The following is a 12,981-nucleotide window of genomic DNA, read 5'->3' as shown; positions in this document are numbered from 1 at the left end:
TGAACATATAGATGTACTTTCCAGTTACAATATAGGAAACGTTTCCAGAGCAATGGTCAATAATACATGTCAGACTTGCAGTAGCAAAAACATACAACAACAAAAAAGAATAATTCAAAAGGTAATATTCCTAATTAAAATGATTTTCTAGAATTATATGTATATATTACCACATACCATTCATTTACCAATATCAATTTTTTGTATATTTAGTTTTCATATTTCAATATAAAAATAGTTTATTACTTTTTTTTAGGAAGATTATGAAAATCCCAAATGATCAACAAGCTGATATGCAAACCATGCCAGTAGGAATGTCCAAAAAAGTGTATAAGGAAATGGTCAAAGAAATGGACATAATTGCATCACAGAAGGAGCCATCTCAAGAACAACATGTTTCAAATGTATGTAATCATTATTGACTTTATACATATAAAAGAATAATTTAACATTAAATATTAACTTTCAAGTATATTCTTACATAAAAGAAAACAAAATGGAACTCATTCAACACATACAAAAGAATGGCAAGGAAGAAAAGGGTTGATTTCAAAGTTTGTGAGTAATTATTCATATTTCCTTATAACAACTCAAGGTTTCATTTTTGTATTTTTTAAGTTGTTTTACAACAACCATCCTTGAATGTCTTCAAATAGGTGCTAACATACAAAGAAGAGGCATCAAAAGAATTGATTGAGATTGAGTTAATATGGGTTGTGAGTATATGTTGGCATATCAAAAGTTAATTGTGGAATTTGTAAGTATCTATGTTGTTTTACTTCTCTGAGTTTATAATTAATAGAACAAAAAGATCCTTGATATTAAATCTATGATTTATAATAGGGTTTAAAACATGCAGGAAACAAAGTATGGAACTACGCAAGCAGAAGAACTATTGCAATAAGGCATGAGACTTGGTTTTGAAACCATGTGCACAGTTTATGAGTCGCTTCTTGCTATGATACATTGTTATTCGATTTAATTGATGTATATTATTTATTTCAATTTTCATTATTATCTCCGATGTATATATACTCATTACACTTTATTTTTATGTTTGCATATGGAACAAGATCAAGAAGATGAAAACAATTGATGCAATAAATAAAACATTCCTCCAAATAACCCAAGTCGTGGAAGTAGTTCGAGCACTGACAATAATTCCAGTGTAGAATGAAGGTCTATTTGGATATCAATGCAACTTCTTGTATTTTTTGAAATAATTGTCTGTGAAAATCAGACGTTCTGTTTAATGTAATGGATATAATGTCCCAATTGGAAGACAAGGGGGTGAACCTATATTGTTTGGTTAATCTCCTGGATTAAAACTATGTATAATAATAGGCCTTGTGCTATGGGATTTCCTGAGGGAAGCATGCACTCTCTATTGTTTATGTATTTATGTGTGGTTATGTGACCGTAATGGTTTAGATGGATGGGATGTGTCGAATTATCATTTAAGCTTAGGAAGGATAGCTAGATCTAATTTTATGTTTCAAGGGAAGGGTACTTGTTAAGCTCGGGAGATATAAGTCTTTAAACACATTAAAATGTCTGTGAAAGTTAGGTTAAGTGGAGGTAAATATATGGAGAGATAGTGATATACACACACACACACACACACACACACACACACATATAATGTTATCTCTCCTGATATTATGTACTTATATAAGCTTAGGAGAGGTAGTGGAACTATTTGAATGCCAAGAGAGAGGCCCTTGCATATCAAAGCTCAAAAGGGATAGGCACCATGGTTGTGCACTCAGAGCCTTGGTGAAAGATCATTGATACATGTGTGTGTGTGTGTTTGTGCATACCGAGAGAGGGATTGTGAACATGGTGAAGTGTCAATGTTGGAATAAAGGATAAGATGGAAGGAAAGTCTGTTAGGAAACAATAAGTTCTATGTCTTGGGACCTTGGGATATTAGACCTTGGGGAACATGGCAGTGTGCGCAAGAAAAAACAATTGAGAGATGGAGGCTAAGATAAATTTTTCCCTTAAAAATGACGTGAAGGGGTTCTGTCTCAAGCCTCGGGAATGTAGGGTTGGAAAACACCAATTAAATCTAATGGAGGAACCTTGTTCTACCACATGGAATATTTTGGTAGGCCCCAGGTGTGAGGTGCCACGTGGACATGGTGATGTTAGTATGACACCATTTTGGGGTCTTGGTGGGGTCAGAAACATGAAGAGGGCAAGTTTTTATTGTATCGAGATAGGGAATGTTATGACATTTGACGAGAATTAATGTTCTACACAAGGGTCAATACCCTAGTGGGACCTAGGGCTAGATGGTATTTAACGTGGATCCATGATGACGTAGTGCCATGGTGGCATGCCACATGGAAACCATATTTGGCCTTTTAGGGGAGGAAAATGGTCTGAAAATAGGTGAAAAGTGGTGTTCTCAAAGGAGACCGCATGGATAGGATGATGTCAGCATAAAACCATCTTAGATTGACGTCATCTCAGGGTCTCGACAAAGCTAGATCTTTGAAATGGGTCAGATTTATGTCCCGTGGTGGAGAAAATATCCATCACTAACACAAAATATGACTTTATTTGATGATTGAGATTGATGGAGAAATGCCTTGCAGGAGATGGGGAAATTGTCATTTTCGGTTGATATTATCTCAAGCGTTTCTATATAATGGAAAGGAGGTAAGGCCAAGATTAATGGGTTGATACAGGAAATAACTACATTAGACATTGATGGAAAATTTTTACATCTCAGGGCCTCGGGCCTCAGGTGGAAGTTTTGTGAGAAGTATGGAAAGGGGCTCGAAGGGACAAGATTGAAAAAGGTCGAGATAGGAAACCTTCCTGTCAGTTGATGTGAAAAGTCCTGCCTCATCTCAAGAATTTTATTTATGTGCATAGCATGGTGGCTAAGAGAACATGCCAAGGCCGAGGGGCCAAGACAGGAAATGATTTCGTTGACAGACGAGGAAGGATTTCCATCTCTCCTCGGAATTTCCTAATGCACCAAGGGTTTTGACAGAGCGCTGAAATTTTGTTTTAACAGGGAATTGAAAAATCACAAGTCCTAGATGGGGGCCCATTGGGGTCCACATGTGATGATGTGGCATGTTACACATAGGCATATCATGGGGCATAGTATAGGATTTCATACTGATATGGACCCACATGGGGATGATATGGCATGAGGTGGAGTGCCACGTGGGAACCACGTGGCAAAACTTGATGACTTTGTAAGAGGTTATTGGAAAAATATTTAAATGGAAATATATTTTGTTTCAGGATTCAGATTGAGGAAAAATATATATCGCCAGAAAGATTTCAATGAACCAGACACAAGGGCATTGTTTATTTTAAGTTTTGAGGAGTTTGAAAAAAATAAAAAAAAGTAAGACCACATTTCTATGATAGGACATTATTTTAAGTTTCGAGGAGTTTGAAAAATTTTAAAAAAAATTAAGACCCCATTTCTATAATAGGACATTGGAGGTCGATTCAATGATAGTAACACCTTTTTTTACCCTTACTATGGGCTATAGGGTGGATGGGGGATTGTTACAGAGTGATATCAAAGTAAAGTTTCAAGACTAGGCCTTTGGGAATAACGATTGGAGCTTTGTTATCTAGTAATGTCAAAGAAGAAGGTTCAACATTACACCTTTGGAGATGAGTGGAGCTCTAGCACAATGTGTAATAACTAAATGTCAATGTGGTGTTGTGTTATTTATAACATTTGATTGTGGATTGCATGTTGACTCCAATTATTTTTCTAACTTGTTATTTTGACATATGCATTGACATTATGTGTGTTTCCTATATCACATCTTGAATGTTTGGACAATCTATTGTTGTGACCTAGGTTCCTTGTCATTTATTTAATAGTTTCAGGGTTGCTTGCATGAATGTGTGTATTTTTAATTATAGTATACCAACACTACTGATTAAGTGGTGTGTTCTTACATACTTGGAAATTTTGTACATGTAAATGCTCATATGGTATAAGGGATTTGGGGAAAATCCCTATGTTGTTTGCATTCACATCATATTGTGTGATCTAGTGCTTTTTAGGTCTCTATATATGTATGTTGATTGGGATGTGGGAATCCCACAATTTGAATGTTATATGGCAAAGAGCCTCAATAGATTGGAGGCATGGTATTTTGTGACTAATACATAGTATTGTGTTTTCTGATAATTTCAAGTGGGTGTTGGTTGTAGTACCAGGTGTGATGGTTGTGTGATTATTGCACAATATATATTTCATGCATACCCATGATGATATTATATCTATAAAATTAAAAGACGACAAATGTTAATTTGTTAAATTTCTTACTAATTGAATTTTAAGATTGTAGATGCCATTTTTTCTAGCCTTGGTAAAGCGAATGATTTTAATGGAGGACGATGGTCCTAGTAAAAGGGTTGATTTCTAAATCATATAGTGACATGATTGTAAACATGATGATAGGTATATGTATTCCTAGTTTTGGGACATATGACTTACCTGAAACTTTATATGTGTAAACATTTGTAGGGAAACCTGCGTGATATGAGCATGGCAAGGTAACAACTTAGTTATGTATGCTTGTATTATTGTAACTAATAGCTGAGTATGTTCGAAAACACATAAGAAGACTCAATGGAAACAAAACGAGGATGGCATGTATAGTGGAATCCATCATGAAAATAGGAAGGGAAACTCCCTTGAAAGAGAAAGGACCTTCAGGAGCTTGCAGGTTGAGCTGAAGAGTTGCAAGGCAGAGATTGAAAGGCTCACCAGGAATAAACAAGGGATGGCAGAGTTGAGCTTGATGCTGCAAAATGGCATGTCATACATGGACAAGTTGCTGTAAAAAGCCTTATCATAAGAAGAGGAAGGTCATGTAAGAAAAACTAGAAAGAGGCCCTGTAAGGCTAAGAAGGAAAGGAAGACAATATCATGTTGGAATTGTGGAGAGGAACACTTGAGAAGGGACTATCCTAACCAATAAAAAAAGAGGGATAATAGTTCATGTGAGCCTTGGGAACATGAACCAAAAACATGTAATGTTGGAGGAGAGGAGGGACCACCCCCTCAAGCTCTATGTTATATATATATATATATATATATATAATGGAGAGGATCCCCCCATGAACTATTGATCCGGATCTTGAGGGGAGGCCCCAAAGATATAAAAGATTGAAATGGATCTTGGGGGAAGAGACCCCCAAGATCTGAAAGATTGAAATGGATCTTGGGAGGAGAGACCCCCAAGATCTGAAAAATTGAAATTGCCAGAAGAAAAATAGGAGAATGCCCAATAAACAAAACCACAAAGAAACTTTTTATTAAAACTCAAGTGGAAATAAACCAGCTAGGGCAATGGTAGCTTATCTCTAAGAAGAGATGTGGTGGCTACATGCCTCTGAACTGTAAAGGCTACATTGTGGCAGACCATCTGTCCTTTTACAAAATGTGACTTGTTACTTATAGTATTTTTCAGTTACAATACCACGGGTCAATTCCATGGGTGAATGAATACCATGGGTGGATTTTACAATACCACGGGCGGATGCCATTTACAATACCATGGGTAAATTCCATGGGTCGATGAATAATATGGGTGGATGAGTACCATGGGTTGATGCCATCTTCCATTCGGATCATTCCTCCCTCCTTAAGAAGCAATGGTACCCATTGCGTAAAGTTCCCTCCTGCGAATCCTTTGTGGAATATGAAGAGCCACTGAAGATAGGGTTTTATGTGGTTAACCCAAAACCCTGATAAACGAAGATCCGAGGATAGAGATACCCTGTAATGCTTGTGACCAACTGTGATTCTGACAGCGTGCGGCCTAGCAAATGGACTTCGATGACAAGGATTTTATGCGGTTGACCCATAACCATGATGTTGGTTGCTGATGAAGTAGCAGGTGCATACATAGCCTGGGGTGGGAGGGAACGTCTCCAAATAACCCAAGCCGAATGCTGCTATGTTGAAACTGATGAATGTGAAGCAGGTGCCTACTAAAGTGGGGTGGGAGGGCATGTCTCCAATGGGAACCCACTCCGAATGCCTCTCCAAAGTTAAAATGGACATAACTCGGCCAATATAACTCAAAATATTTATTATAACCTGTTTTTAGAAGCAGAAGGATCATTTTGCATCTTCCCATGAGTTGGAAATCCCTATCTGGACACTCTGAGATCTCAGATTCGCGCTACAACAGTTCCACCGTCACAAAAATTCTAATAAAATAGCTGATTTTAAATCAGCGATATCTCCCACATCCGAATTCCGATTCGACCCATTTTTTTTTTTGAAATTGGGTGATTTTTCAAGAAGAATCTAGATCTGGTATTTATTTTTGTAAATTTTGTACCAAATGTTTCAGATCTGATCTGCAAAGTCGCCGCCCAAAAAAATTCCTGCAAAAAAATGAAAAAAGAAAAATTCTTCCTGCTTGACCCAAGAAAGTGCTCTGTGGAGGTTGTAGTACATGCCTGAAGTTTGTTGAATATTGCTGCAAAATTTGAAACTGAAATATGCATCAAACCCTCATTCCCATGGAATCATAACCTGCTCTGATACCACTAATCCGGATCTTGGGGGGATACCCCCAAGATCTAAAAGATTGAAATGGATCTTGGGGGAAGGACCCCCAAGATCTGAAAAAATTGAAAAGCCAGAAGAAAAAAAGAGGAGAATTCCCAATAAACAGAACCACGAAGAAACTTTTATTTAAAATAGTAATGGAAATAACCAGCTAGGGCGATGGTAGCTTATCTCTGAGAAGAGATGTGGTCGCTACATGCCTCTGAACTGTAAAGGCTACATTGTGGCAGACCATCTGTCCTTTTACAAAATGTGACTTGTTACTTATAGTATTTTTCAGTTACAATACCACGGGTCAATTCCATGGGTGAATGAATACCATGGGTGGATTTTACAATACCACGTGCGGATGCCATTTACAATACCATGGGTAAATTCCATGGGTCGATGAATAATATGGGTGGATGAGTACCATGGGTTGATGCCATTTTCCATTCAGATCAACTATTTTAAGGGGTGTTGAAATTTTAATATTTTCAGAAACCTTGGAAGCAAAAAGGCCCAATCTAATTTTATATATGCCCATTTATATATGGGTGAAGGGCATATTGAATACCAGAACTCATTGGGATTGAGTCATTGTTGTTTGGTTGAATGTTTCATGTATTTTGTGTTTCGTGATTGGATTTATACTTGATTTATTGTTTTGATTGTTAATTTTTGCAAGTCCATGCTACCTTGTTTGTGGTTTTGTATTGTGGTTATGAGCTTTTATGATCCCTCATTTTATTTTATTATTGTATTTTTTATGCTTTAAGTTGTGGTAATTGTTGGGTGGGAAGAGAGGAGTAATGGAAACATAGAAAGCACTCATTGAAAACCCAACATGAAAATATAAGACTTAGATGAAGCTCGTGTATGAAATAGAGGGCAGGAAGGAGGATAGAATAGGTAGGTAGATTGGTTGTGTCTGTATGAACAAAAATGGATTGTAATATGTCTGCCTTAAGAATGGAACAAAGGAAAGTTTCCTAAACCATCAATATTATATGATTGACACATATGTAGATACAAATGCATTTTTCATACTATGATGTAGTGAAGGGATGAAAAGGTGGTTTGGCATGATAAGCCTTTAGTTGAGAATCATCATAATAGGAGGATAAACAAGTAAGCCTTAAAAATATTATGACCAATGCGATGGTAGGGAAATAGAAATTACAATTTCCATGTAAAAGTAAATGGTAAGGTTAATAAATGGTTTGAGTAACCAAGACACCTTCGAACAATGAACAAGAGGGGGCACTACTTGGATTCCTATAAGTAGTCATACTCCTAAATATTGTAGTGAGCATGAGTGAAAAATGAGAAAGGCTAGAAATGGTTAAAGTGTACTTTGCATGGATGAGAATGTGTTAATATTGTGCAATGTATTCTAGGCAATATGGAACACCAATTGGTAAAATGGGTTGGAAAATACCATCGCTAGTGTATGTTGGAGCCTCACTCCTGAATGTAACAACATGCATGAATGAGGGAATATAAGTAAGATGACAAAAAATTAACTGTGTGAACAAAAACAATAAAAAAATAACAACTGAAAGCACTGATATTGAAAACAAGGTGAAAACAAGTAGAAGGGAGGAATTCACATAAAATAATTCATTTCGATTCTTAGGCAATTTTTGTTGGAATTCTATTCTTACTTTGCATAGATGTAGGGAGTTCTCTAAAATTTGATCTTATTGACATATGTGATTATGTATGTGTTATATTCATGAACATGGTAATGGTTAAATTAATTTGTAAAAGTGCCACTGAAATTGGGAGGTTCTTGCCACAGATAATTCTCATGGGAGAATGAATAATCATGTTTATGAATTGAGTGCATTTATGGATGGCATGGTTGAGATTCCTAGTTATGTGAGGAATCCATCGAGAAATAGGAGATTCTTGATGATATTTATCTTATTGTCATGTGATTATGACTTTCATCTGCCATGTTTATATTATGATAATGAGAATTTGATTATGGAATCAAAATGGATACTAACTACAAACAAATATTGGGACAAGAAAGTATGAGACTATCTGGGCATATGATGTTATGGGGATAGGTAGATATTAGACTACTTAGGCTTGTGATGATAGATAATATTCCTATCAATAGAAGACTACAAATTCAATGTAACCAATATAGTGTGTTCCAATTCAATACAAAGAGGGAATAACCATGAGGAGATGATGTTGGTCGAGAGTTTAGTGGAATAGGGATGCTTTCATGATATCCAAGATGAGAAAACCCATGGGGCTATGTTCGAAGAGAATCACAAAGACATGGTTTTGTTCCTAGGGCTGACAAAACCATTAGAGATTACGTTGGTTGAGAACTACTAAGAGGTTGAGGCACCCTAGAGCTAGTTGGTTAATAACACTTGGTGTAGTATAAGTGGCTGAAAACACATATGTGAGCACTACTGAGAAGTTGTTGGAAAGTGCACTCTTTTTTTTTGTTAATGCAAGAGTCAATCCTTCAATTCCATTAAAACTTAAAATATCTTACATAGTATACACCGTTCCAAAAGGAACTGTGGGCCATAGAACACACAGACTCTACTATCCCATGGCCCTGAGCTAAAGGCTTAACCTACATTATCCACAAAGCTGTTAAGTCCCCAAAAGTAAACAAATTTACCCAAAAAATGGAGGCAGACTTGGTGATGAAATAGGGAAGCTCCTATATAGATTTCAGGTCCGGAAGGGGAGAAAACTCTCGAGCATCTTGATCGCGCGAACATGTAACCAATGCCCATCCAAGCATGCAACTTGCCCGTAAGAAATTTGACCTTGATCTGCGCAACGAAATTTGACCGTAGATCCTCCCTTCCAAAACCTATGGCGGAGGATCATAGCGCACTGCCAAGTTGCCCGTAGGATACTCACCCGGTGACCACCCTGGACCCACAAACAAGCCTGCTTGTTCTAGACCGTCGATCTGTTCTGCAAGATCCGACAGTCAGGGACCATATCACATGGGCCTAACTCACAGAAGAATAACGTGCGATGAGGGTGGTATTCTAACTCCGTACCCTGCCACGTGTAGCGCGATGAGTGGAATCGCTCCCAACTCCACAAAACCGCTTCCTGCGCAAAGGGCATGCGATGGACGCCAAACCACTTCCCAGGCTGAAAAGAAACCGACAAAAGGAAAACAGGGGGGATACAAGCTGCCGGGAAAGCTAGAAATCTGGACCTTAACCCCATCCCTTCTCCACGGGCTAAGAAACCAATGACCATTGAGAATCCAGCTATTCAACCCGCCATTCGCGGAACTGTATCTGCACTTCAGCTTCCTGCTGACACTTCTGAGACTATACTGATGAAGGTTGGGGAGGCCGACAGTAACCTTCATCCCCATAATGATCTTAATTCGGAGATAAAATTGCATAAATCTACCAAATCAACATGACACCTCTCCCATGTCTTTGAGTCGAAACACCATTAAATCCTCGTCCACCTGGTCGTGACATTGTGTCTTCAATCTAGATAGAAGCAACTTAGGCCACTTCAACACCACACTGCTTTTAGTGCTGAGTACTCCTTGATTAGCCAAATTGTCTGCCAGTTTGTTAGCTATTCTTCTCACATGGTTAAAACTTACCATGCGGACCCTCTGGAGATGAAGCTAGATTCTCTGAAAGACCTGTAGCAGTCTTCAGTGTTTAGAGACTTTTTCCGGCTCCGTGCCATAGCTAATTCTTTTAACCGAGTTTATGATTAACTCAGAGTCTGCCTTGATTATAACATTCTAAAGATTGTCTTGCTTCAGAATTTCTAAACACTGCTAAAGAGCCAGAAGTTCTGCCATATTGTTAGTGGCCCTTCCCAAATGACAATGGAAAATGAAAAGGATACTACCATTGTCATCCCTAAGAACCCCGCCACAACGCGCATTACCTGGGTTATCTTTGGAAGCTCCATCTATGTTGAATTTCAGAAAACCCTAAGGGGGGGATGCCAATAATCTAGTTTAGAGTCCATCCTCAAAACCTTTCTGTCCAGGCCTTGTGGAATAAACCTCTGCATACCTAACTTAAGGAGAATCTGCATTTTAGCAACAGAGGGAGGAATCTTAGGGATTGTATGCACAATGGTGCTTACAGTCTCCTTCAATCGCCTTAAGATTTATTCTAGCAGGCGTTGAGAGGAACTTTTTACAGTTTTGAAGATTCTATTATTTCTTTCTTTCCAGAATGTCCATATTATGAAACCTGGCGTTAAAGCCTAGGCTGAGGCAAGAAGTCCCAAATCAAAGAAGTTGTGTCTCCAATTGATAAGGGTCTTAATGATGCTTCCTTTGTCCATGTCTGTCTGTTGGAAGATAGAGGCAAAAGCATTCCACACCCAAGAGGTGAAAATATAATTATTAAGAAGGTGCTCCATTGTTTCTTCTTGTGCTTCACATAGCTGGCATCTGGATGGGCCCATAACACCCCTCTTCCGAATGTTGTCCCAAGTCAGAATTTTCCTGTGATGCACCAACCACATGAAGAGCTTAATCTTCATCCATCCTTGCTATTTCCATATATTCTGCCAAACCCTATCCTGTTCAATGGAATCCAGCTTAAGGAGTATATGTTTTGCCTCCTTTAGATTAAAAGTGCCTGTAGCATTATTTCCCCATCTGAGTAGGTATTGCCCCCCTGTCACTAAAATTTTCCTTTGTTCCAACATAGCAAGAAGTGCCTCCGCTTTGGCTTTCAGTGGGCTATCTTCCCTATATTCTAGCTTTTTCCAGGTTCTCCATTTTCCTCCACTGTTAGTTTGATCCGAGAAATCTTTCACCTTAAATAATCTTTTGGTGTCTGTATTTTCCTTGAGGTCTATTAGGTTTTCTCTCAACAGTACGGGTTCCTGTTGCCATTTGTCCTCCCTGAACAAAGCAAGCTCACCATCTCTGATTTCCTAGAAGCTGTTTTTCTGTACTAACTCTCTATTTCCCCAGGCTTTGTTCCAGATATGTGATCCCTTAATTATTCCAGACATTCTTATTAGATCAATATCTTGCCAATTGCTAGCATATATTTCTTTCCATATTCTGGCCCACTGTGCCTTTGGTTCTTTAACCCAATGCCACCATAATTTCGTCCCTAAAACTTTGCTCAGAGCTTCTGGATCTTCCAGTCCAAGACCTCCATATTTTTTAGGTATGTAGATCTTCTCCCAGGCTACCAAGGCCCACTTTTTTCTTTCCTCCCCCTTTCCCCAAAGATAATCTCTTTGAATGTTTCTAAAATGTTGTAGCACTCCTATTGGTGCAGGAAGGGCAGATAGCATAAAGACAAGAATTGCTTGTAGAACAGCTTTTGTAAGCACTAAGCGACCTGCCAGGTTTAAAGATCTATAGGTCCATTTTCTGATTTTATCCTGCATCTTATTGATCACTGGTTCCCAAATGACTTTTTTCATATGCTTGTCAGTAAGAGGAACTCCCAAATACTTAGATGGGAGGACATCGCTTTGAAAGCCAAGAATCCTAGATATATTTTTCTGTATAGCAATATTGGTATTAAAGAAAAAAATCTTAGATTTGGAAAGATTAACCTCCATACCTGTAGCCAAGCTAAATACAAACAAGATATGCTTGTACGCTAAAGCTTCTTTAACTGTGGGAACTCCTTGCAGCATAGTATCATCAACAAACTATTGATGAGTCAAGGCCTGACCATTCTCTAAAAGTTGGAGGCCTTTGATGTTTCCAACCTCTTTGGCATGCTTGATACACTGACCCAGCCCTTCCATCATGAGGATGAAGAGAAAGGGTGAGAGAGGATCACCCTATCTGAGGCCTCTAGAAGGGGAGAAGGTTTTGGAAGGAGAACCATTGACTAGAATTGAGAAGCTGGAAGAGGTTACCAGGGCCATAACCCATCTAACCTAGTTATGATCAAACCCGAAAGCAATAAGGATCTTCCTAATATAGGTCCAATTCAGTTTATCATAAACCTTGGCTAGATCCAATTGCATAATCATACCAACCTTCCTATTACTAGTCAAAGAGTGCACCACCTCATGTGCTTGAATGATGTTATTGAGAATTTTCCTGCCCTGCACATACCCAGATTGCTCCACAGAGACTAGCGAAGGTAGAAGTGGCTTGAGTCTATTGGCAACTACCTTGGATATTATCTTGTAAACCACATTACACAAGGCTATGGGTCTGTACCTATTAGGAGTATGAGCATTATCTTGTTTAGGGATCAGTGCAATGAAGGAGGTGTTGAGTTCCTTCAAAATAGTTCTATTCACCCTGGAGTCCTCCACAACGTTCAAAATATCCTGTTTGACTATATTCCAACATGCTTTGAAGAAATCCACATTGAAACCATCTGGGCCTGGCACTTTACCATTCTGCATTTCTTTGATGAACTCACTAACTTCCTCTTCAGTAATTGGCTTAT

Source organism: Pinus tabuliformis, chromosome 4_1 (genome assembly GCF_031772625.1).
Source record: "Pinus tabuliformis cultivar Carrire ecotype Pingquan chromosome 4_1, CPIR1, whole genome shotgun sequence".
Taxonomy (NCBI): Eukaryota; Viridiplantae; Streptophyta; class Pinopsida; order Pinales; family Pinaceae; genus Pinus; species Pinus tabuliformis.
This window is presented reverse-complemented; position numbering follows the sequence as displayed.